We start from the raw sequence: 22404 nt of genomic DNA, 5'->3' as shown, positions 1-22404 counted from the left end.
TGGGCAGACAACCCTGCCAGGTCTTCAGTGAACTTTCCTTAAGGGCAGGGGTGAGAGAAGGGGTGGGTAAGAGCAGCCGCCCTTGGCTCCTGGGTGGTTCTCTCTTTGCTCTGCCCTTTGTCTGCTAGGTCCTTGGTCTCCTTTCCCCAGGGAGGTTGGGGGTGGGGGGGAGCTGGCCGCCTGCCTGTGGCCTCTGTCACTCTTGGGGCCCAGACTGGCCAGGAGGATGGGCCTTGGAGGGTGGCCCGGGTGAGATAAGGCCCTCGCTCGCCCCCGCCCCCCCACCCCACTGTCCAAGACTCCTCAGCTATGGATTGCCAGGGGCTGTCAGGCACCATGGAAACAGGCTATGAAAAGAAAACCTCTCCTGCCTGCCTCCCCACACAGTCCACCTTCCAGCCCTTTGCAAAGCAAGGAGTCTGACTGTCTTTCAAAGAAGGACTAGGTGAGCGCCGCCCTCTCCCTCTGCCACTGCCCAAAACCAGAGTAATAATTTCTCACCTCCCGCTGCAAATTTTCTCATCTGTTGTGACATATAAACCTACCATATCTTTGAGGCCTGACTAGGGGAATGATTTCTTTCTCCCCCGTTGAAAGTCTGACTTCCAGCCCTGGGTGCATGCCGTCCCGTGTACAGCTGGTCTCCTTGACAACCTGAGCATGTGTACGCCAAGGAGGGCGATGGCTTCGCAGTCAGCTCCAAGGTGATGGAGCAGGACGTGTTCAGGTAGCGTCTGGGGCCGTGGCACCCAGTTTGAGGATTTCAGCTGATTGGCATGAGTTTCTGCTCCCTCCTGAGGAGGAGGTGTGGTGTCTAAAGGGCGAATGCAGTAAGCTTTGCCCTGGCTGGTAGAGCTGTTTGCGACTCTTTGTTTCTCACGTCCTTTCACCCGAGGTTGTCTGTTCTATGATAGTTTCTTCCCTAAGAAACATTACATAATCAAAAATAACATCAATGGGGGAAATGGAGTTGGGGTTTCTAACTCACGACGGCAAGGATGTTTTTGTACAGGGATGCCGGGAACAAGGGTATCGCTCTTGTTATAAAATCTAAATGCCGCTGTGCAGGTTCAGCATGAGATCTCCTCCGACTTTCACTGTAGAGTAACTGATGGCCTTTCTTTTCCTATAACCATCCACACTGTCCTGGGCACCTGGTGTCTCATACATTCTTATCACCAGTCGGTCTGCCGCCACCATAAGTGAAGTTCAGAGGCACTCGAACCGCCAAACAGCCGGGGAGTTCAGCCCCCTGGGTCTTTCCTTCCTACACGATGGCGCTAGACCCAGCTCACCACCAAAACCAAAACCAGTAATGCTCAGTGTAGCCCAGCTGTGATCCCTCGGCAATGGATCCTGTTATGTTTTGTTTGGTTATACAAGTTCTTACTGTCTGCAGGGTGTTACGACTGTTGGTTGGGTGCATTAGCAAGGGTTCAACCATTCAACAAATATTTATGGAGCCCCGCTCCATGAGCCACGCTCTGGGATGAGCAAAGACAGCACCATTCCTAGCTCTTCTTATGATCTAGGGGGACACAGATGCTAATGAAAAAATCACACACAAATGCCGAGCTCATAGAAGGTAGTGGTAAATGATTGTGCATCACGGTGTAGCTGTGGCAAGTGCCAGGCAGGACACCTGGTGCTGTGAGTATTCAGATGGGCATGGGGTGAGGGTGGACCGAGGCAGGGATCAGGAAGGTTTGCCTTAGAAGAGGATGCTTGAGCTGAGATCAAGATCTAAAGGGAAGAGAGCACCAGGCTGAGGAACAGTTTGTGCAAAGGCCCTGTGGCTCCAGGCAGGACAGTGCTGGCAAGAATGTGAGAGGCTGGTGTGGCTGGTGCAGGGAACGGGAGGAGTTCTATAGCTGAAGAAAACGGGGAAAGCACAGAGTTGGGCACATAAGCACTTGATGGGTATCTGACTGAACTGAAGTTCATGAAACAAGATGAATAAGTTGCCCTGGTGAGATTCAGGCTGCTCCCAAAGAAAGGGAGGATGGTAAGAAGGTGTCTGTCCCCAGGGTGATGCCAGAGTCCAGTCGGGCCCGGGGCTGGGGCTGAGATTAGGGTGGCCTCAGTGAACAGTGGAGTTGACTGTGTCTTCTTGGCCTCCATTCCTCATTTCCCAGATGGAGGCCCTCTGAAAGTTCCTGGCTTTCTCCAGTGTGCTGTAGGAGATGAAAGGTGCAGACACTTGGCGGGAGAAGCAGCGTCCCAGCCCGTGCCTAGGGCCTTTCACGTGTCCGCCTCCAGTGCTCCACTCACAGCAGTGAGCTCTGCAGGCCTCAGCCTCTCAGCCAGCTCCATTATCCCTGCTCAGGCGATATCCCAGGCACATGGTGAAACAAGAAACCACATTGCTCACCAGATAAATAATCTGCAGCAGCAAGGAAGGGCCAAGGACCCAGAAGTCTTTGATTCTTCAGCTTGAGTTGTAACTAAAAATACATAAACTTGAATTGGTAATTTCTTCCTGGAGTGCAGCCAGAGCAGGGCTCCCCTTGGGGTGGGCAAATGGCCCCCTGTCCAAATGCCACCATGGGACTGGCTCTGCTGCTGTCAAACCCTACGTCCCAGCATAAGGCTCTGAAAGTGGTTTCACTCCTCGCAGCACCACTCTGACCCTGAAATGCCAACAGAGGACACCTGCCGTGTTTTGCAAATCACTTGTGTAGGCTACACAGAAAATAAACTCAATTCTAAAGTAACTGGAGCTGGGATAAATGATAGTTTAGTAGTGCTGAACAAAGCTCTATGTCTAAAAACTCTGGGTGAGAAAAAAATCTAAGAATTCATTTTTTTTCTAGCATTAGATGTCCAGGGGACAAATAGTAAGGCGAGTAGAACATTCTCCTCTCACTTTAATTTGAGCAGACAACAAACAGGTGGTGGGGTTTGCTTGTGAACTGGGCAGAATCATGTTCCCTTTTGTCCAGTTGTGTCAGATTACTGTGCTGAGAAATGGATCTTTCTCTGCAGAGGATATAGGTGATATGAAAATCCGATAACCATATTCACACAAAGGAAAAAGATTCTTCTTGAGATCTGATCCAATGCAGCAAATATTTAAGGTGTCCTCAGCATGCAAGGCATTTAGGGGTCAGACTGCACCCTCCCAGGATCTCCATTCTAAGACACAGACCACCCTCCCCCCAGGAGCTGTCCTTGCGGTGGCCACATTGAGCTGATAGTGGGAGAGAGTAGCCTGATAAAATTGGGGGTTTTTTTCCCCTTACTTGGGAAAACAGTCATAAAGATATAAAACTGAAATCACATTTCATTGTACTGGTGATGAATTCATTTTTCTTCTAGGGGTCAGGGTGAGAAGATTTCATGAGATGTGTCTATTGTCTTGGAGAATGTTCCGTAGCATTCTCTGATAAGATGGGGTCCCAGGGAGGGGTGCAGGCTGTGTTCATAGGGCCAGAGGCAGTTAGCCAGGGCCATTCCCAGCCGCTGGGCTTTCAAATCTCCTTTCGGGGCTGAGTGCGAGATGCACCAAGAGGAGTGCTGGTCTCTTCCTCCCCTGGCCACCGGTTTTGTTTTCTGTTTCATTTGATGTTCTTTCATACTTTTAAAAAAATTACATGACTAACACATGGCCTCAGGAGCCAAAAAGCAAATGCACAGTGACAAAAATCACCATCATCCCAGCACTCTGATCACTGTGAATATTTTGGTGTCCACCGTTGCAGACTATTGAGTAGAAAGAGAATTATTCTGTACGGACCATTTTACACCTGCTTTGCTCTTCCGGTGATGATTTCCCGTATTATTCAGCCCCTTTTCCCTCTAGGCCTTGACGTTTCCACCTACGAGATAAGCTGGTTGTATAGTTTTTCTGTCATTTACTCAGTCCTCACCCGTATCCATCCATCCATCCATCCATCTGTCCATCCTGCACCTGAGCCGGCAGGGTTCCAGGTGCTAAGGAGACAGTGGTGAACAGAGCTGACTGTTCAGGGTCTCTGCCCTGCCAGCTCTCACAGTTCAGTGACAGAGACAAGGAAAACGGAAATCAGCACTCTGGGGTCTGTAGGAAGAGCTTAGAGGAGGAACAGAGGAGGGACAGGGGAGCGAGCAGGGTGGGTGCTTTTTCAGGCAGGTGGGTTATTAATCAGGCACCTGTTCTGTGTCCAGCACTTTACACACTTTACCCCTCGTCCTCACAGCTCAGCAGGGTCACGCTGTTATCCTCATCTGGAAGGTTCCATAGCTGAGGCTCAAAGAGGTCACAGACTTGCTCAAGGTCACACAACCACTAACATGAATTGAAACTCAGATCTCTTCCATTCAGACCTGTGCACAAGCCCTACCTCTCCCCACACTTCCTGGATGAGGACCTGCTCGTTAGAATCTGAGGCAGTACTGAGTGCTGGATCACCGGCAGGGTAGTGGAGAGAAAACGTCCTCGGCAGAGAAGCTGGCAGAGCAGGCAGAGAGCTTTGTTTGGCTTGGGAACTGGGAACCGCCTTACATATACGATGCTCACGGAAATACAGGGAAGAAGGATTTGTTAGGGGGCCAGGGTCGGGTGGGGTCGCCCCCTACCTTGTGAATGCTCAGTTATCTGCAGGGATACGTGTATAATTTGATATCCACATTATGGGTGACGTTATCCTGATCTTTCCTGAGATCGCAGTGTTTGAACCAAGACCCCGTTGTAGAAATCAGAAATCAGATCCAGATCCGAAGAAGAGAGAGAAGAGAGACAAATCATCCATATTCCTTCCCCCGACACATACTTTCATTTTATACAAGCAGAGACTGGGACCCCCGGGAGGTTCAGCAACTTTCCCAGGGCAACCCCTGGCTCTGCTCTTTTCTGGTTCCCACCGCCCTCCTCACCCTGCCCCCACTCCTTGCTCTGTCCAGAGCAGGGAAGGCTGTCAATCAGAACCTTCCTCCCCTCCACTCTCTCCAGTTCTCGGAGCAGCGCTAATGTCCCACTAATGGTTTTAATGGTTCTCCCAGCAGCCTGTGAAACAGTGCGCTGCTCCATTGTTTAAACCCGCATGATGGAGGCTCTTATTTGCCTCCATTAACCTGTGCCTCCCTCTCCTCTGCTGCTTTCTCCTGGCCCAGAGTTTTCCTGGGTCCTGGAGGTTGGGGGATGGGGGGCAGGTCTCCCCTCCCCCTACACACGCGAGGCCTGCAGGGTAGCCCCTGCCCAGAGCTCTGGGGTCTCCAGAGCCCTGGCCCTCTTGCTCCTCTCAGCGGGCCAGGGTGGAGCAGCACTGTTCTCAGCCAGGATTCTAGCCCATCCACTGCAGACCCTGGGGTCAGGCTGACAGTACCAGTTCTAGTACCTCCCAGCTGTGTGACTTTGGGCAGATTGCTTCACCTCTCTGTGCTTCTTTTTCCTCATGTTACTTGAGAGTAATAACAATACACCTACCTCACAGTGTTATTCCAAGAGTTCAATGACACAAAGCAGGCTTCGTGCTTAGCACAGTGCTGGGCACCTTAGAAGCATGGAAGAAATCTCAGTGACCTCTGCTACTATTGATGGTAATGTTATTATGCAACTTCAGTTTATCAGACACAGTGACTGACCTTGTCAGAGAGACCAGGGCCACCAAGATGAATAAGACAGGGTAGTTGCTTTCAAGGAACTCTTCGTAGTAGAAGGGACAAGATAACAGTTGTGGAACTGTCACCCAGCACAGACAACAGAAACAAGGAGAGACCAGGAAGCTGCCAGGCAGTTCAGGGGACACTCACTTATTTTAAAATGAGATTTGGACCAGCAAAGAGTACCCGGGTGAGGGCAGCTGAGGGGTAACAGCTCCAGGAGGACCTGGGCTGGGGAAGGCCAGGGTCAGTTTGGGGAAAGGAGGAGAAGGAAGGAAAAAGAAGCGGCAGAGGGGCCTCAGAGCACGTGCCTCTCTTGGAAGTGAGGCCAGCAGAGAGCCCTTTCCTCAGTCGGCCCCGGGGAGCCAGGCGAGCACTTGGGCAGGAAGCGAGCACATTCCAAGTGCGGAAGTTTCTCAGGCTCCAGCTCCCTTATTGGAGAAGGAAACAAGCCCACTCCACAGTTACTTTTCTTTTAATTGTGGTAAAATATATGTGACATAAAAATCACCATTTTAGCCATTTTTTTCCATTTTTAAATTGAGGTCAGTTTACAACATTGTGTCAGTTTCTGGTGTACAGCATAATGTTTCAGTTATACATATACGTACACATATTCCTTTTCATATTCTTTTTCAGTATAGGTTACCATAAGATACTGAATATAGTCCCCTGTGCTATACAGTAGAAATGTGTTGTTTATCCAGTTCTGTGAGGATTTCCTTGTATTTCCAATTGTAAGAGATATTCTGCAAAGATTAGTAGGTATTCTGTGAGAACTGTTCCATACATTTGCTGTATTCGTGGGAGAGGATGAACAATGCATCCTTCTACTCTGCCATCTTGACAATCTCTCCCTAACTGTACAGTTCAGTGGCATTAAGTACACTCACAGTGCTGTGCTATCATTACCACTGTCTACTTCCAAAATTTCTTCATCATCCTAAACAGAAATTCTGTAACCATTAGGCAATAATTCCCTATTCTCTCCACCCCCAGTCCCTGGTAACCACTGTTTTACTTTATGTCTCTATAAATTTGACTGTCTAGGTCCCTCATATAAGGGGAATCACATAATATTTGTCCTCTTAGTCTGGCTTATTTCATTTAGCATGTTTCCCAAGGTTCATCTGTGTTGTAGCATGTGTCAAAACTTCATTCCTTTTTATGGCTGGATAATATTCCATTGTATGGATAGACCACATTTTGTTTATCCCTTCATCCATTCATGGACATATGAGTGGCTAGCTACATTCACTTTGTAATCTTTTGGACCAGATTGTGGGACAGGGAAAGATTAAAACAGGGATCTGCTCCTTCTCTTTCTGAGTCTTACCCCTTTTTGTGGCTTTATTTTCTCACTGACATTCTCAACCTCCTTCTTGCTCAGAAGGACCCCAAGAAAATGGGCAGACCCAAAGAAGAAGCACAGTTTATGGGTTACAGTGAGAGCCTGTCACTTACTTAACAGTCCCTAACTCACAGGACTTTTACCTGTGGGGAACCTGTGAGTGCTGACTCTGACCTCCAGATTTAAGCGCTTGATAGCAATGCAGCCCAGGTGAGGTGTGAGCTCAGGGGAGAAATAGCAGAATGGGAACTTTGCCACGTCCACAGCTGTGGCTCACCATGTTGTATAACCTTTAATGTTTTCTTAAGGAAGGAGAGGTTTGGGTGTGTTTCTTGAAAATTAAGCAATAATCTTCATGGAATCGAAATAGAACATATAACTTCTAAGCCACTAGAGAAAAGTAAAAGAAACAAAGAAAACTTGATCAGTCCAGCAGGAGTAATTAAATGAGGGCATAAAAGAAGAAACAACCAAAAAGAGATATAATAAATAGAAAACACAGGTAACCTAACAGGAACAAGATCAAACCCCAGTAAATCATAATAAATGTAAATTGGTTAAATTCCACTACAAAGAGTCAAAAAGGCTCAGATGAGGCCTTTTTGATGGTAAAATCCATTTGATATTTACAAAACAGTTTTTAAAAGACACAAAAATGAAGATGAAAACATAAGAAAAAAAAGATATTGCTATTAATGTCAAACAAATTCAAGGCAAACATACTCCAGGCAAAAAAAGCATTACATAGGCAAAGTGAGATATTTTATGTTAATCAAAGTCACCGTCTCCCAGTAAGATTTCAGAGCCTGTTGACCTCAGAGGCCTGCCTCCGAGGGGAGGTTGAGGAGGGCAGCAGGTCCCATGGACACAAAGAGTACCTTGAGCTTCATTGTGAGAGGCAGCATCTTTCTTTCTCAGCCCTCAGCATCTTCCCCATAGTCAGTCTCTTCACCTTTGCAATTTTTGTTACTTTCTATAACCACCTCTCTAGACCAGTATCTTTATACTTTGGGCATCAGTGTCTGCTCTCTGGAAATGTGCATGGAAGCAAGATGAGGGATGGACCCTGTGGAACTTGGGAGAAAGTGGGGTCTGCTGCCTTAGCTGCCTGGATTTTAGTCCCTCTCTTCCTCTCCCCACTGGGCCCACCCACCAAGGTATGATGGGTCCACTTTCTCAATTCCCAGCTTCCTCCCCTTCTTCCCAACTCCTGGCCTTCCTGGTCCACTTCTGGCTTTCTTCTCTTGCTCTATTTCTTGCCCCTCCTCCTCTCAGACATCCCCAACAGTCCTCTGGGATCAGCCAGCCTGTTACTTCTATGCAGCTGAGACAAGGAGGCCTAGCTTGCCTCCAGAAGAGCTCAAGAAGGGTCTGAAATGCCACTGGCCCCATTTTCAAGATCTGAGAATCCTTAGCACAAACCTTTCCTCATCTCAGTAAATCCCTGGCACTGCCGAAGGTTTGTACTGCAGCAAGAAAAACAAAAAGCCACTGAAATACTGACCTTGACCAAGGCTGATGTTTGGATTTCTCCCAGCAACGAATGATCCTTGGAACATTTCTGCTGTGAGATGTGCAGATGGGGTAGCAGCTCTCAGGTTCTACCCGGTGCCCTTCAGGCCCTCCCCCATAACCCCAGAGCAGCTAACCCTCAGAAACAGCTTCTCAAGCAGCCCTTTATCTTTTTTGTTTATTTGTATGCATTTTTATTTTTATCGATAAAATACATATTTTACAAATCGTACAGAAAAACAGCAGATCCTTCCCCAGCCTCCCCACTTCAATTTCTACCCTTCAGAGACGGTGTCTTTTCTTTCTTATATTTTAGCTATCTCTTCTGGAATTTATCTCCTATTTCTAAATAACATATGATCACACTGCTAGTTCTTGATTTTTCAATTTGGGCTATTTTGGTGGTTGTTTAATTCCTTGCTGTAAGAGATAAGTATTTACACTATTACACCCTCTCATAAACACAGGTATTATTTCTCCTTCCTCCATCCCTCAGTATTATCTATACCTCCCTATTTAGATAAATTATTATATTTATATTATTATGACTATGTAGGTTATTCATAGCTGAGCCAACTAGCCCACTGTGGTTACATTTTCTTTCTTTTGATTCCCCAGAGTTAGTCATTGCCTTTTTCTCCCCAATCTTAGCTCTCTCTCTCTTTTTTTTTTTTTTTTTTTAATTTTATTGAGTTATAGTCAGTTTACAATGTTGTGTCAATTTCTGGTAGCCCTCTATCTTTTGATCTTGCTTATGGAGTATGTGTTTTGTCATTTTTATTTTTATGTACTCAAATTTATCATTTTTTTTTCTTTAATAGCTTCTGTATTTGAATCTGTAAAAGGCTAACTCTACTCTGCCTCCCTGTTCTCTTTTAGTATTTTCATTTTTTAATAGACAATTTTTTAGAATAGTTTTAGATTTACAGAAAAATTGAGAAGATAGTATAGAATTCCCACATTACTCTCCCCCACTACATGCAGTTTACCCCTATTGCTAATAGCTTACATTAGTATGATACCTTTGTTACAATTAAGGAACCAATATGGATACATTATTGTTAACTAAAGGTTATAGTTTACTTAGATTTCCTTAGTTTAATGTCCTTTTCCTGTTTCACAATCCTATCTGAGATACAATATTACATTCACTTGTCACATCTCCTCAGGCTTCTCTTGGCTATGACAGTTTCCTAGCCTTTCCTTGGTTTTAATGACCTTGACAGTTTTAAAGCATACTGGTCAGGTATTTTGTAGAATTTTGGCATTTGCCTGATGTTTCTTCTCAGTATGAAACTGGGGTTATGGGTTTTTAGGAGGAAGACCACAGACACCGAGAGCCACTGTCACCACATCATATTACGGGTACATACTGTCACCATTATTCAGGACTGTTGGTGTTGCCTTGGTGTCAGGTCTCATCAGTGTAAAGTTGTTCTTTTACCCTCTCTATACCGTGCACTTCGGAGAGAAGTCAACAGGTGCAGCCACGCCTGAGGAGTGGGGGTTATAATTTCTCTCCTTGAGGATGAAGAAGCTACATACATTATTCGAAATTCTTTCACATGGGATATTTGTCTCTCCTTCCTCATTTTTAAATTTATTCAATCATTTATTTATACAGCTATTTATTTCATACTTTGGGTTGTAATTGTAATTCAATACTGCTTTATCTATTTTGATGCTCAAAGTTATTTCAGTTTTGGTCACAGGGAGATCTTTTGACATATCCCCACCGATTTTTTGGGGGGGGGTGTTTTGTAGGACTTCGTTTTGTTTTAGTGTTTCTTTACTTTCTGGCACTACAAGGTCCTCCAGGCTCATCTTATATATTTTCGGCCCCAATCCTAGAATCAGCCATAACTCTAAGGAGCTCTGACTCCTTTTATTGTAAAATCATATTGAAAACCAAGATCTGGGTACTCAGTGTGCTTATTGGTACTGGAGTATACTTTCTTTTAGACGCACTCAGCTGATAGAGCAAAAAAAATACATGTTTTCATTTTTCGTATTTAATCTTCAATCCATTTGGGATTTATCCTGGTATATTCGGAGATAGAGATCCTGCTTTACCCCTCTGTGTCAACATGATTTGTTAAAGGATCTGTTTTCTTCCCATTGATTTGAGATGCCATCTTTATAATTTGCTGAATTTCCATCTGAAACAGAATCTACTTCTATTCAGTCCATTGGTTTCTTTGTCTATTCATGTACCAGCTCCACACTGTTTTAAGTATTGAGACTAAGATGTCTTAATAACTCGTATGTCTAATGACTAAGATGCCTTACTGTCTAGCAGGAATGGTTCCCCTCCTTGTTGTCCTTCTTTTTAAAAGTTCTCTTGGCTTGAAAAAAAAAAAGTTATTTGAAAAAAATGTTTAATGCCTAAAAAATTTTGTACCCCCTTCTTGGTGAGGGAGACATGCAGGAGGCACCGTTGATCAGACCACATAAACATTAAGCTGAGACACTTTGACCGCAGGTTTCTGTTCACCCCCAAAACAGAGTGACTGTGAGCCAGGAGCATCATGGTCCCGTGTTGGAATCTGGGGGCTATAAATACTGACAACCCAGTGTGCCCACCCTCCTAAAGATGGTGTCAAGCAAAAATAGGGCATTTCCAAACTTGAGAAGGAAAGTTTTCTGGGAATCCTCTTTTCTGAGAGGACAAAAAGGGGAGTGAGAAGCCCCATTGTCGAACATCTTTGTTACAGGGCATTATTTTAGGGATCAGTATATATCATTGAGAATCCTTGGGGGCTTTCAAGAAACTTGCTGCAGTTTACAAACACTCAAAGAAAATGAGCCTGACGGCTGTTTTGCCAGAACAGCCTGGGTTCAGAGACGTCTCCGTCTCTCTTCTTTCCGCCTGCTTCCCTGAAGCTGTGTGGGAAAAAAGCAGAAAACAACCAACATCCTGTCTCCAAAGCCAGTGGCCTGATGGAGTTGGTAGATACCCCGAACCTAAACAGCTCATTGTCCCCATCAGCTCCTAAAGTCTCAGTCCCCTTCCAGGCTGCCAGATCCACCCCCACGCATGTGAGGATGCTGATGTGGCCTTTCAACTTCATTATCCGGGGAAAAATTAAATGCATGCAGTGCCCATAATTTACTGGTGCAGGCAGGAGAGCTGCCTGGTGCCCAGAGCAGGATCCTGCATGCAGAGCTGGCCTGGGGAGGCTTTATCTATGTCAAGGGGAAAGGCGGGGCAAGGTCAGGAGCTGCTACCTGGGCCTCCTTAAATGGGGGGCAGCTCTGTCTTCTCGGTGCTGTGACTGTGAACCGCCCCTCCAGGCACCCTGGGTGGCTGACTCCCTGATCCATCTCTAAGAACAGGAGAGACCCAGCAGGAAAGAAGGCGTCTCTCTCCCGGGTTGGGCAGGAAGGAGCAGCTCAAAACATGCAGATGGTCACTGAACCGATGGCTGACCTTGTGACCCCCCGACTCTGGGTCCAGCGTGAGACCCAGATGGGCCTTCTTGTCTCGTGGCCAAGTCCTGTTGTGTGCTGTTATTTCTAACAGCGCCTCTCCTGCTCCACTTCTCGGAGGCTCTCATCTCGAGCTGGGGGGATATCTTGGGCGGGCGCTTTCTCCAGCCCTTCCTATCTTTTGTCCCATTTTTTTGAGGACAAGACCCCTGGTGGCTTTGTGGAGCCTTCGGCTTCAGGCACCGCAGTGCAGGCCGCTGGGCTCTGGCAGCCAAGCAGTGAGCATCATGGCTTTTATGCAGCTTCTAGACCCCCCAACCCTGCGAGCCTGATGGCTCCTTCTCAGGTGGAGCCCAGATAGGTCTCGGCCCCCAGCAAAGAGCTGCTCCAGGAGACCAGACCCCACTCAGGTGGGTGGGTGGGCCAGGGCTTTGTAACCAGACCTGGAAAAGGCAGGAGGGCTTCAGATGCTTCAGCAGCTGATGTCTGGAGATCAATTAGAGATAATGGCTCTGGGTGGACTCGAAGAACTATGGCCAAGATTTTTCCTGGTTGTGATTGTATTTACTTCATTAACGGGCCCCTTTTTTTTTTTCCTGAGGGTGGCCCCACACAGTGTCACACTGTGAGTTTGTGCCTGCGGCTTCACTTAGCTTACAGGGTGACCGGGCATCGACCCCCGCTGGGCTGGGAGCTCCCCTGCCTCCACTCAGATGAAGGAGACAGAGGCCCACGGCTTCTGCTCACAGCCCTCCAGACCCCTTGCCCTCCCTGCGACCCTGTGTTTGTATAATTTTTCAAAAAACTCCTCCTCCATTCATTCAAAAATCATTTAAATACCTCCGATGTCCCAGACCCTGTTCTGAACACAGGATACAGCAGTGAATGAGACAGACAAGGAGCCCACTCTCAAGGAGCTCACAGGCTGTAGAGATGACAAATCAACAAGGAAAAAAAAATACTCAAAAGTGAGAAGTTTGGGGCAGAGTATTAAAATAGGATCTGTTGATAGACTGTGCCTCTCGGTGAGAAGGCCTCTCTAAAAAGATGGCATCCGAGCCCAGACCTGAATGATAAGAAGTGGCTGGCCCTGTGGGAGAAAGTCTTTCCAGGTGGAGCCGACAGCCAGTGCAAAGGCCCTGGGGTAAGAATAGCAAGGCGGAGCTAGAACAGGGGGGCAAGGGACATGTGCTTGGGATAAGCCTGAGCAGCCTGCAGAAGACAGTGCCCCCTGGCCCGCCTGCTGTTACACATCGTCGTGTGCAATGTGGAGCTTCAGAGCCCACCTTCCTCGGCCAGAGGGGCAGGGGCTTAACTGGGGGTGACAGCAGGTGGAGAAGAGCCCCCGAGAGAGCCCAGCGACTCCAACTCTAGGCGTGGCCCTGCCCCGCACCAGCTGTCTCACTTTCACTTCTCCACGCTGCAGCTGCCCTGTTACTGGAACAGCAGGTTTGGGTCAGACTTCAGTGGTTTTCAAAGTTTGCTTTTTGACAGAGGAACCCCTTTCTTCAAGGAAACTCTTCTGGTGAGGAAGTCAGTATGTCAGGGGTCAGCAGTAGGCAGGCATGTCGCTGGCAAAGCTGGTTAAGAGACCCAGAGGTCTGCTCACCTGCCCCTCCTCCCTGCAGCCAGCCCCCCTCCAGCCTTCAGCAGGGAACAGCAGGGCCTGGCTAGCCCTGAGCTTTGGGCTGGGTGCTAAGGACAGGTGGGGACAGGGGCTCAGCCCAGCGTGACCACAGGCAGCCCGGCCTCAGGCTGGCCACTCCTCTCTCTCCTGCAGCTTCCTCCTCAGTAGAAGTGAGTAACAGAGCCCATGCTTGCCTGCCCCATGGTCATTTTAAGGCCATTGGATGTTTGGAATGGCTCAAAGTGCCTCAAGAAAAAAACAGGATCAAAACAAAAGATCCTCTTTAACTGGAACACTACCGCGGCTCAGGAAGTGCTCGGGCACACCTGTGCGGAGCCTGGTCCCTTCCCCGCAGAGTGCCCCATGTACCGCAGTGGCCAAGCAGGGGCCCTGACACGGCCCCCTCCTCAGTCTCTTTAAGGAGTCAACTCTCTAGAGAAAAGGCCACAGGGGTGTGGGGGGCCTTGCTGTCCCATCCATCCACAAATAGGAGCCCTGAGAATTGGCCAGAGATGCTTTTGACTACAGGTCCAAAAACCCAGCTGGCTGTATAGCAAAACATGAAAGTTTTTTTACACCTGAAACAGGAAGAATGCAGGAGCCACTGCTGGTCAGCTGACGTTGGCCATGTTGGGTTGGTGACTCTGTGATGTTGTTGACTTTTCCTCATGCTTGCAAGTTGGCTGCAATTGCTCCAGCCATCTTGTCCACATTCAAGGTGAGAGGAAGATGGGAATGGGGTGGTATAAGCCTAGTTCAGCAGTGCAAAAGCTTTCCCAGAGAGTTGCCAATAGACTTTTGTGGACATCTCATTGGAAAGGGTCACGTGGCTACCCTAAGCTGCAAGAGGGGCTGGGAAAGAAAGAATTTTGTTTCTCATCCTCTGTAGTTGAGAGAGGGAAGAGAGAAATGTTGAGTTTGGGTATCAGGTAAATTAGTCCACAGTATCTGCCATGGCCTGGGTGCCATCAACTGAGCTTGACAATGCCTTTGGGCGTTAAGTTGCCGAAGGCTTAGGCAGGAAGGAAACAGAGGGGAAGCAGGGCAGAAGGAGAAGAGAGGAGGGGGAGGTGAGGAGGAGAACAGGAAGGGTTGTTTGAGGCCCTGTGTGTGCCGGGTCCTCACAGAAAACATGGGGAACTGAGGCTCGGTAGCAGAGAGCTCGGGTAACCCATCCAAAGTCATGGAGTGCGTGAGAGGGAGAGCCCTGTTCCCTCCCACATTAATGCTGTGATTTCCCAAGGGAAGGGGAGGGGAGAGGGAAAGGAAAAAGAAAATGACCGTGAGGGTGGGGCTAGGCCAAGGTCCCCAGCAGCCCCTGCACCAGCAGCTTCCTGGGCACAGCCTGGGTCAGCAGCCCAGGTCAGGCCCCAGCACATTGTAGGGGCTCAGTAATTGTTTGTTGACTGATGTCTGTATCATTAATTACTTATTTTTCACATCTTCATCATCAACATTAACGATAAGTAAGATCTGGGCAGGTGCTCTATGCCAGGCGCCAGTCCAGCCCCCTGCAGGCATTCCTGCGTTTAAACTCCTGTGATTGTGCCCCCATTTCAGAGATGAGAAAACTGACCCCAAAACTGACTTCACCCCAGACTTCACTTGCTCTGGTGGGTTCCTCTGTTCAGCTGGCAGTCGGTGAAGCACAGCACTGAGCCCACCACCCACTCTGGAGACCAGCGCACCTGCTCCAAACACCAGCACAGCCACTAGCTTTTAGCTCTGACACTGTGGGTGTGTCCCCTGATCTCTGAGCTATTGGGTGACTGGATGTGTCATTTAATCTTCCTCCCAGAGCCTCTACTCTTTATGTGCAGATTGGCAGTTCACATCAACCTTGTTCTTTGACTATTTGAATAAAGTAACATACACTGCCACTCAGCTCCGGTGCCCGTGTAGAACGGGTGGCAGGAATTGATTACACCGGGCTCTCAGCTGCTCGGCCATGGTCACTGGCCTCAGCCTTCTTTCCCTTTTCCCAACTTTTATGGAAGTGTAACATGCATACAGAAAAGAGCACATGTCATTGAGTGGACAGCTCGGTAAATTTTTACAAACTGAATCCACCTCCTGTGACCAATTCTCACATTGAGAGACAGAACACTGTCAGCCCCCCAAAGACCCATTGTGCTCCCTTATGGTCACTGACCCCAGAAAGGGCGACCACTATCTGGACCTCTAATAACAAAGATTGCTTTTGCCTGTTATAGAACTTTACATAAACAGCATCCTACAGCATGTGCTCTTTGACCACAAGCATGAGGGTGAGCATCCTCGTGTTGGGACCTGCACCACTAGTATGTTCCTTCCCACTGCTGAGCAGTATTCCACAGTGTAGATGGACCACGATCATCCATTCTACAAACTACACTTGGGTAGTTTCCAGGCCAGGGCTCCTGTGAATCGTGCTGCAGTGACCATTCTGGTGTCTGTGTTCTTTAGGGACTCTCCATAGTTCTTTCTGTCATGTGCACACCTAGGAGTGGAAGTGCCCGGTTGGGGCTGGCCTCAGCTTTTTGGCTGAGCCTCTCCAAAGGTGTTGGAAAGAAGGAAGAGAGAGCAAGCAGGTGCATTCTCTGGGGAGTTACAAAATGCGGCCCACATTGAGGTTGGTGTGCTTAATTCAGAGCTCTGTTGTGGACCTTAGGGCTGTGCTGGGCAGTAGACAGGACAGGGTCCTGAGTGATGCAGTGGAGAGTCCCTGCTGTGTGCAGGATGCTGCCGAGGACTCTGCTACCTAAGAGCCTGTCCCAGCCACGGAGAGCTCACGGTCCAATTGGGGCAATGATGCATAACGCAGGACATGGGGAGTACCACAAGTGCATTAAGTGATGTAAGACTGACAGAGAGCTGCCCCTAGAGCCAGCTGGGTGATCTGTGTGTTCAGAGGGGCCTAGATCTGGCAGGGGTGGAGGATGTCTTTGTTGATGGCCCAAAGCATCTTTCTACCTAATGAACACCCTGCATCCTTCAATGCCCAACTTAAATGCCACCTCCTCAGTGGAGCCCTCCAGGATGTACTATGTCCTTCTCACATACTAGGCACTTCCTTCCTAGCAGTTCCCACGAATGTCAAGTACAAATTGAATATACATACCTGTGACCAGAAACTATGGTCATTAGTTTAATCTCTCTCTTCTGCTGGCCTGCAGGCTCTGAGTGGGCAGACCTGTATCTGTGTTGTTCACTGCTGTGTCAGCCATACTCATCATGGTGCATGGCATGTGGTAGGGGGGCTCTATTTATGGGAAAAAACGTGTCTGGAAGCATGGCTGATCAAAGGCATGGAGGGGGTCACACGTGGGTTATTGAAGGACAGAAGATGGTTAGTCTGTTGGAAGCAGAGTTCACAGTTTGAAACAGAAGGCTGGAAGGCCAGCAGGCCTGTGGAAGTCCTCCAACACCAGCCCAGATTCAGCCAGCTAGCCCAGAGTAGGAGAGTGACATGAGCAGAGATTAACTGATGATATTTTAAAGCAACACATTTCTGAAAAGGCAATTGATGAAACTGTAATTTTTTCCTTTTGTTGTGGTTAGGAAAGTGTATTTCAACAAGTCAAACTCTTAGTTATACGCATCATGGGAAATTTATCTAAACAGAGAAGGAATGAGGAAACGGTATTGGGCGGTGTCTCCTAGATTTCAACAAAGGTGTCAAATTGACTGTGAGGTTGCAGCCAGCTGTGCAGGAATCAGCCAATGTGAAGACTAAATGGATAAGCTGAGTTACTACCCAACCCACAGAGCAGGTATTTCAAATTCAGGCATGTGTGAAGCCCTGGTGCAGCCATCCACGCTACTCTTCCTGCCGGGATGCCCTGTGCATTGGCCACCTGTCCCATTGCTCCTGCCTCCTTTGGTTCAGAGGAGATGTCACCTCTTCCAGGAACCACCCCACCAACAGCCCCTCAGTCAGAAACACCCCCTGACCTTTGCCATAATTATGCTGCATCCAGAGCCCTCTCTGCTGTGGCAAGCCTTTAATTGTCTTTATTATGCTGGGGGCAGAGAGTTCATGGTGGGTAGAGGTGAGTGCTGGCCCTACCTGGTATTAAAATATATATCCTAGAGCTATACTATCGAGACAGAAATAAATAGATCAATAGGCCAGAATAGACAATTCCCAAAATAATGGGAAATTAGTATAAAGATGGCACTTCCAGTCAGTGGATAAAAGTGAGTTATTTAAAAGAGGGTATTGGTCTTGGGGAGTGATGGAAATGTTAGCTCTCTTGGTTGTGGTATTGGTTTCATGGGTGTACACACCTATCAAAATTCATCAAATTGTACATCTGAAATATGTGTAGTTTGCTGTGTAGGAACCATACCACAATAAAGGTGTTAAAAAATAAAAATGAGAAATTAAAAAATAAAAGAGGGTATTGGGATAACTGCAATAGCCATTAAAAAACAAAATATGCTAGATCTTCACCTCACTTCTTACGTGGTGATAAATTACAGATAGAATAAAGATATAACCATAATGAAGCTACAAATGCTCTATAAGAAAATGTGGATGAATTACTTTCATTAATTTTAGAGTGCAAAAAATTTTAGAGTGCAAATTTTAGAGTGCAAAAAAATTTTAGAGTGCAAAAAAAACTTTGTTTTGACCTGAAAGCCTAAAGCCCTAAAGGAAAAAAAAAAAATGAATGGGATTATAAACTGACTATACTTCAATTTAAAAAAAAAAAAAAGGAATGGGATGATATAAAAATGTAAAATTTTCATATGGCAGAAAAATCCCATCATAAAGTAAGAAGACAACAAAAGGAAAACATTTGCAAAATTTATGAAAAAGATTAATTTCCTTCCTTTCTAAAGAGTGCTTACCAAAAAAAAAAAAAAAAAGACCACCAACCTAAGTAGATACAAGGGCAAAGAATATGAACAGATTGCTTAAAAAAAAAAAACAAAAAAACCCACACATGACTCATATAAATATATGCTCACATGAGGATGGCAAAGGAAGAGACACCATTTTCCACTTCTCAGATCAGCAGAGAGAGAAGAGGTTGCTGATGCTGAGTGCTGACAAGTGTGTAGTGAGATGAGGGCTGCCCAGGGCTGCTGGGGCTGAATAACCTGGTAGGGCGTTTGTGGAGAGGACTCGGACCAGCACTGTGGAAACTCAGAATCCTGATGGTGATAAAAGCTGCCATTTACCAAATACTCCCTCGGGGAAAGGAGCAAGCTGTATTTTATGACCGAACCTCAGAAGTCATACACCCTCATCTCCCCAGCCCTATTCATGGTGAGGGGACTAGGGTGTGACACCAGGAGGTGAAGGTCATTGGGGGACAGCTGAGAGCCTGGCTACCACAATTGCCAATTTCAAAGGGGAAATGTTGGTGTCAAATACTACATTAAACACACTATCTTATTATCCACTTTGTAGATGAGGAAACTGAGGCTAAGAGAGGTTTAAATGCGGGCCCAAGGTCACTCTGCCCGAGGTCAGAGCCAGAATTGGAACCAGTCCCATTTGGCTAGACTCCTTCTATTCGACCTCCTCAATGTCTCCCCATGCCACTCTTGTTTCCTTATAATCCCATCTCTTCTGATCTAAAAACATAATTTAGATTGCCTGATTTCCTTGCTCTTAGAATAAAATATACACACCTCACAGTAGTGTCCAAGACTCTGAGTACTTGGCCCTGCACACCCTCTCACTGTCCCCTCCTCTCATCCTCCCCCTTGCCCACCTCGCTCTAACCACACTGGTAGCTTTCTAGTCCTCAAACATGCCAAGTCCTTTCCCACCTTAGGATCTTTGCATGAGCTCTTCCCTCTGCCTGCAAGACTGAGCCCCCAGGTCTTCACCCAGCTGTCAACTTCCGTCATCCGGGAGTCAGAGCACACATGCCCTTACTCCTGAGAGGAGCCTTCCCTGGCCACTCAGCCTGAGCCCACCTGGTCTCTGCCGTCAACCTCTGTCTGCCCTCCACCCCTCACTGCCCCTCCTTCACCCCATCTCCACCTCACTCCTTGTCTTGGGGATCCAACCAAGATTCAAACTTTGCATTTAGTTGTCATTTTTCTTGAGTCTCCTGATTGAGAACAAACAATAACAATGACAATGACTCTTTGGAAGAGTCCAGGACATTTGTGTTGTCGAGATGTGGAGGGCCTCTCAGTATTTCTTGTCTGGTTGTCTCTTCATCAGATTCAGGTAGAGCATTCTGGGGAGTGAATGTGACATAGGGAGACAAAGCATAGGTGATGCTCCGTCCTCCTACTGCACCCCTTCAGGACATGAGCACATCAAGTCAGGTGGCCCCACTTTGGGGGCTACTGAGTTTGATCACTTGGTTGAAGGGTGTCTGCCAGTCTCTCCGTTGTACAGGCACATATTCCTTGTATCATAAGTTTGTAGGGATAATTTTTTTTTTTAGTGCTTTGAGATGCTTGAACAGTATCCATTCTGGTCACACTAAGATCATGTTATTCCTAATCACAAACTCCTGGTTCCCTTGGCCAGGTCCCAGCTCATGGAGTGCTCAATTCATATGGGAATCTGCCTGGAGGGGTCTGCTGCTTAAGAAGCTCCACAGAGCAGATGCCCTTCCAATTTTGCCATTTACAAAGGCACCCACTGTTTGCAGAGCCTGGAGGGGGCATGAAGGCAGTAGTACTGCCCCCTTAAGCAGACGGGAGCAGCCTTTCTCTGTCTCCCACCAGACTGGGGCTAGAAGAAGAGACACATCATTGGGAGAATTAGTGGCCAAAAAACTGGGTCATGCCACTCCTTGTTGGGACCCATGCTGTGGCCACTTTAAGGAGAGGCACAAAGACACGGAAAGCAACCTACATAAGGTTACTCAAGGAGTGGCAGCTCCTGCAGGAATTAAAGAGCTGGGAGATTTCTGCAGCCTTCAGCACACATGAAAACTCCCCTAATTTGCAGTGCTGCTAAACAGCCAGGCATCTCCAGGGCTCCCAACGGCTTCCTGTGGGTCGAGTGGGGCTGGGACTGTTTTATCTCAGGGATGGTAAATGAGTTCACATTTCATGCCTGGAGAAAATCACTGCTCTGCCCTCCTGGGCGGTACTAGCTCTCTCTTATTAGTCAGAGAAGAGCTAGGTTATCTGGGTTCAATTCCACCTTTGAACGTCAGTTGGATTTGGCTTTATATTTCAAGCCCAGATGTCCACCACTGCTGTGAAACAGTGACAGGACAGGAGACGTGAAAGATCTCTAGAAATGTGGTGGGAAGAAACAGGAAATCCTGGGCGTGAATTATCTCATTTTCAGAGTGAGGAAGGACAGTTCCTATGTTGGAACACCCACATTTCCCCGTATGAACTGAAGAGTCATGGCCACTAATTCTAAAAGTCATTATTGGTCACCAGGGTATGTGGACATTCAGGCAATAAAGCCTCCAAACTGTCCCCCATCACAGAGGATGAGAAGTAAAGATCTAATAAAGTAGGAAGAGTGAATTGGTATGAAAACATTTGATTTTGGGGATAAAAGACGCTAATGAGTAACATGCTTAGATCCTCTTTTAAAAAAGAAAGTGTGAGTTTTATACTGACAGTAAAATCTTTAGCCTGTGCACAAGGAAGTCTATGTGCGTTAATTTGATGTGTTGTCATCTTTTTTTTTTTTTCCCCTAATGGGTGAATACGGAGCCCTGAACCTGTGGTGTTGTATTTCCAACTCGCACCTGTAGAGGGAGCCTTGTTTACCTCGGATTGTTCACAATGCAAAGCTTTCAGTGGAAGAAAGAAAAAGGCTTTTCACAGAAAAAAAGTTGGAAGGTTAAAGGCAGTCTGTTTCAAAATTGCAAACAATCGCAGTGGCTGTCTCGTTTTCTCTTCTTTCCTGATTCCACTGTGAATGAGTTGTAGCGTAAAGTCAAGTAGAAATTGCCCTTCCTCTTCGGATGCGACCAGAGGGACCAGGAGGTGGGATCTTTATTGGTCTGTTTTGTTTTGTAGCCATTTCCTCACTGTATTGCGCAAGGGCAGCTCCCCATCCCTGTTAAAGCACGAGATTTTTCTGAAGGCTGATCTGTTGTAACAGAGGCGTGGATTTGGGGAGAGGGGAATCTGCCCCTGACCCATCTTCTCTGTCGGGGTCTAATTCTGCTGTTTGGGGACAAGCGCGTTCTGTTTCAGGCTGAGTCTGAGGTTGCTCAGAGGTCCAGGGTCTCCCGCCCCCTACCCCGCGACGCCCGGTGCAGTCTTCTGCACCCCAGGCGGACGAGGTCTGTCAGCGCGGAGCACCGCTACTCTGGTCCGCGTGGGTCTTCCCCCTACTGCGATGCTGTGTCTGCGGACACTGCGCGCCCAGGTCCTGGATGGAGCAGCATTCTTGATGTTAGCCTATTACTTTACAACTGTAGCTTGCGCGCCTTAAGGAGCCTGAACGGTGTGGTCTTGAGGAGCACAATGACGGGCGGGAGGGGAGGGGTGCAGGGAGGGAGCTGGGAGCAGGCGAGCGACAGGCGCTGAAGATCGCTGAAATGTTTGGGTCGGACAGGTGAGCGCAGCCTGAATTCTTAGGCGCCAGCCGGTGGGAAGGAGGAGAGCAGGGGAGGGTGTAAACTAAGTGGTGGGAAAGAGACAAAGGAAGAGTGAAGAGGCGAGATGGTGCGGAATAGAGGGAGGGGGGATGGGAGGGGGCAGCGGGTGGGCAGCGCGCCGAGGAGCCTGAGCTTGAACTTGATCGAGAAAAGGGGGGGTCCTGAGGTGGGGGGCGGCACAGAGCCGACCACGTGCCTGTCTTTCCCAGACCAGGGTCTTGCTCCGACCGCCTGGGGGCCCAGACCTCTGGCCCAGCAGCCCTGCCCAGCGAGGACCCGCGTCCCCGGGAAACCTGGAGATGCGCGGGGGTCAAGGGCTGCTCGAAGGCCGCAGGGAACCTAGAGTTCCTAATGGTGCCTGAGTCACTTTC

The 22404-nt window shown here is 47.8% G+C and overlaps 1 protein-coding gene across 1 annotated transcript in view; it reads left to right on the top strand.

Moving 5' to 3' along the window:
* Positions 1–22404, top strand: part of NOL4L (nucleolar protein 4 like) — a 121787-nt gene that overhangs the window by 62139 nt on the left and 37244 nt on the right. The window lies entirely within an intron of this gene.

The sequence above is a fragment of the Camelus ferus genome, chromosome 19 (assembly GCF_009834535.1).
Source record: "Camelus ferus isolate YT-003-E chromosome 19, BCGSAC_Cfer_1.0, whole genome shotgun sequence".
Taxonomy (NCBI): Eukaryota; Metazoa; Chordata; class Mammalia; order Artiodactyla; family Camelidae; genus Camelus; species Camelus ferus.
Note: the sequence above shows the minus strand (reverse complement) of the source record. Positions and strands in the feature narration are given on the sequence as shown.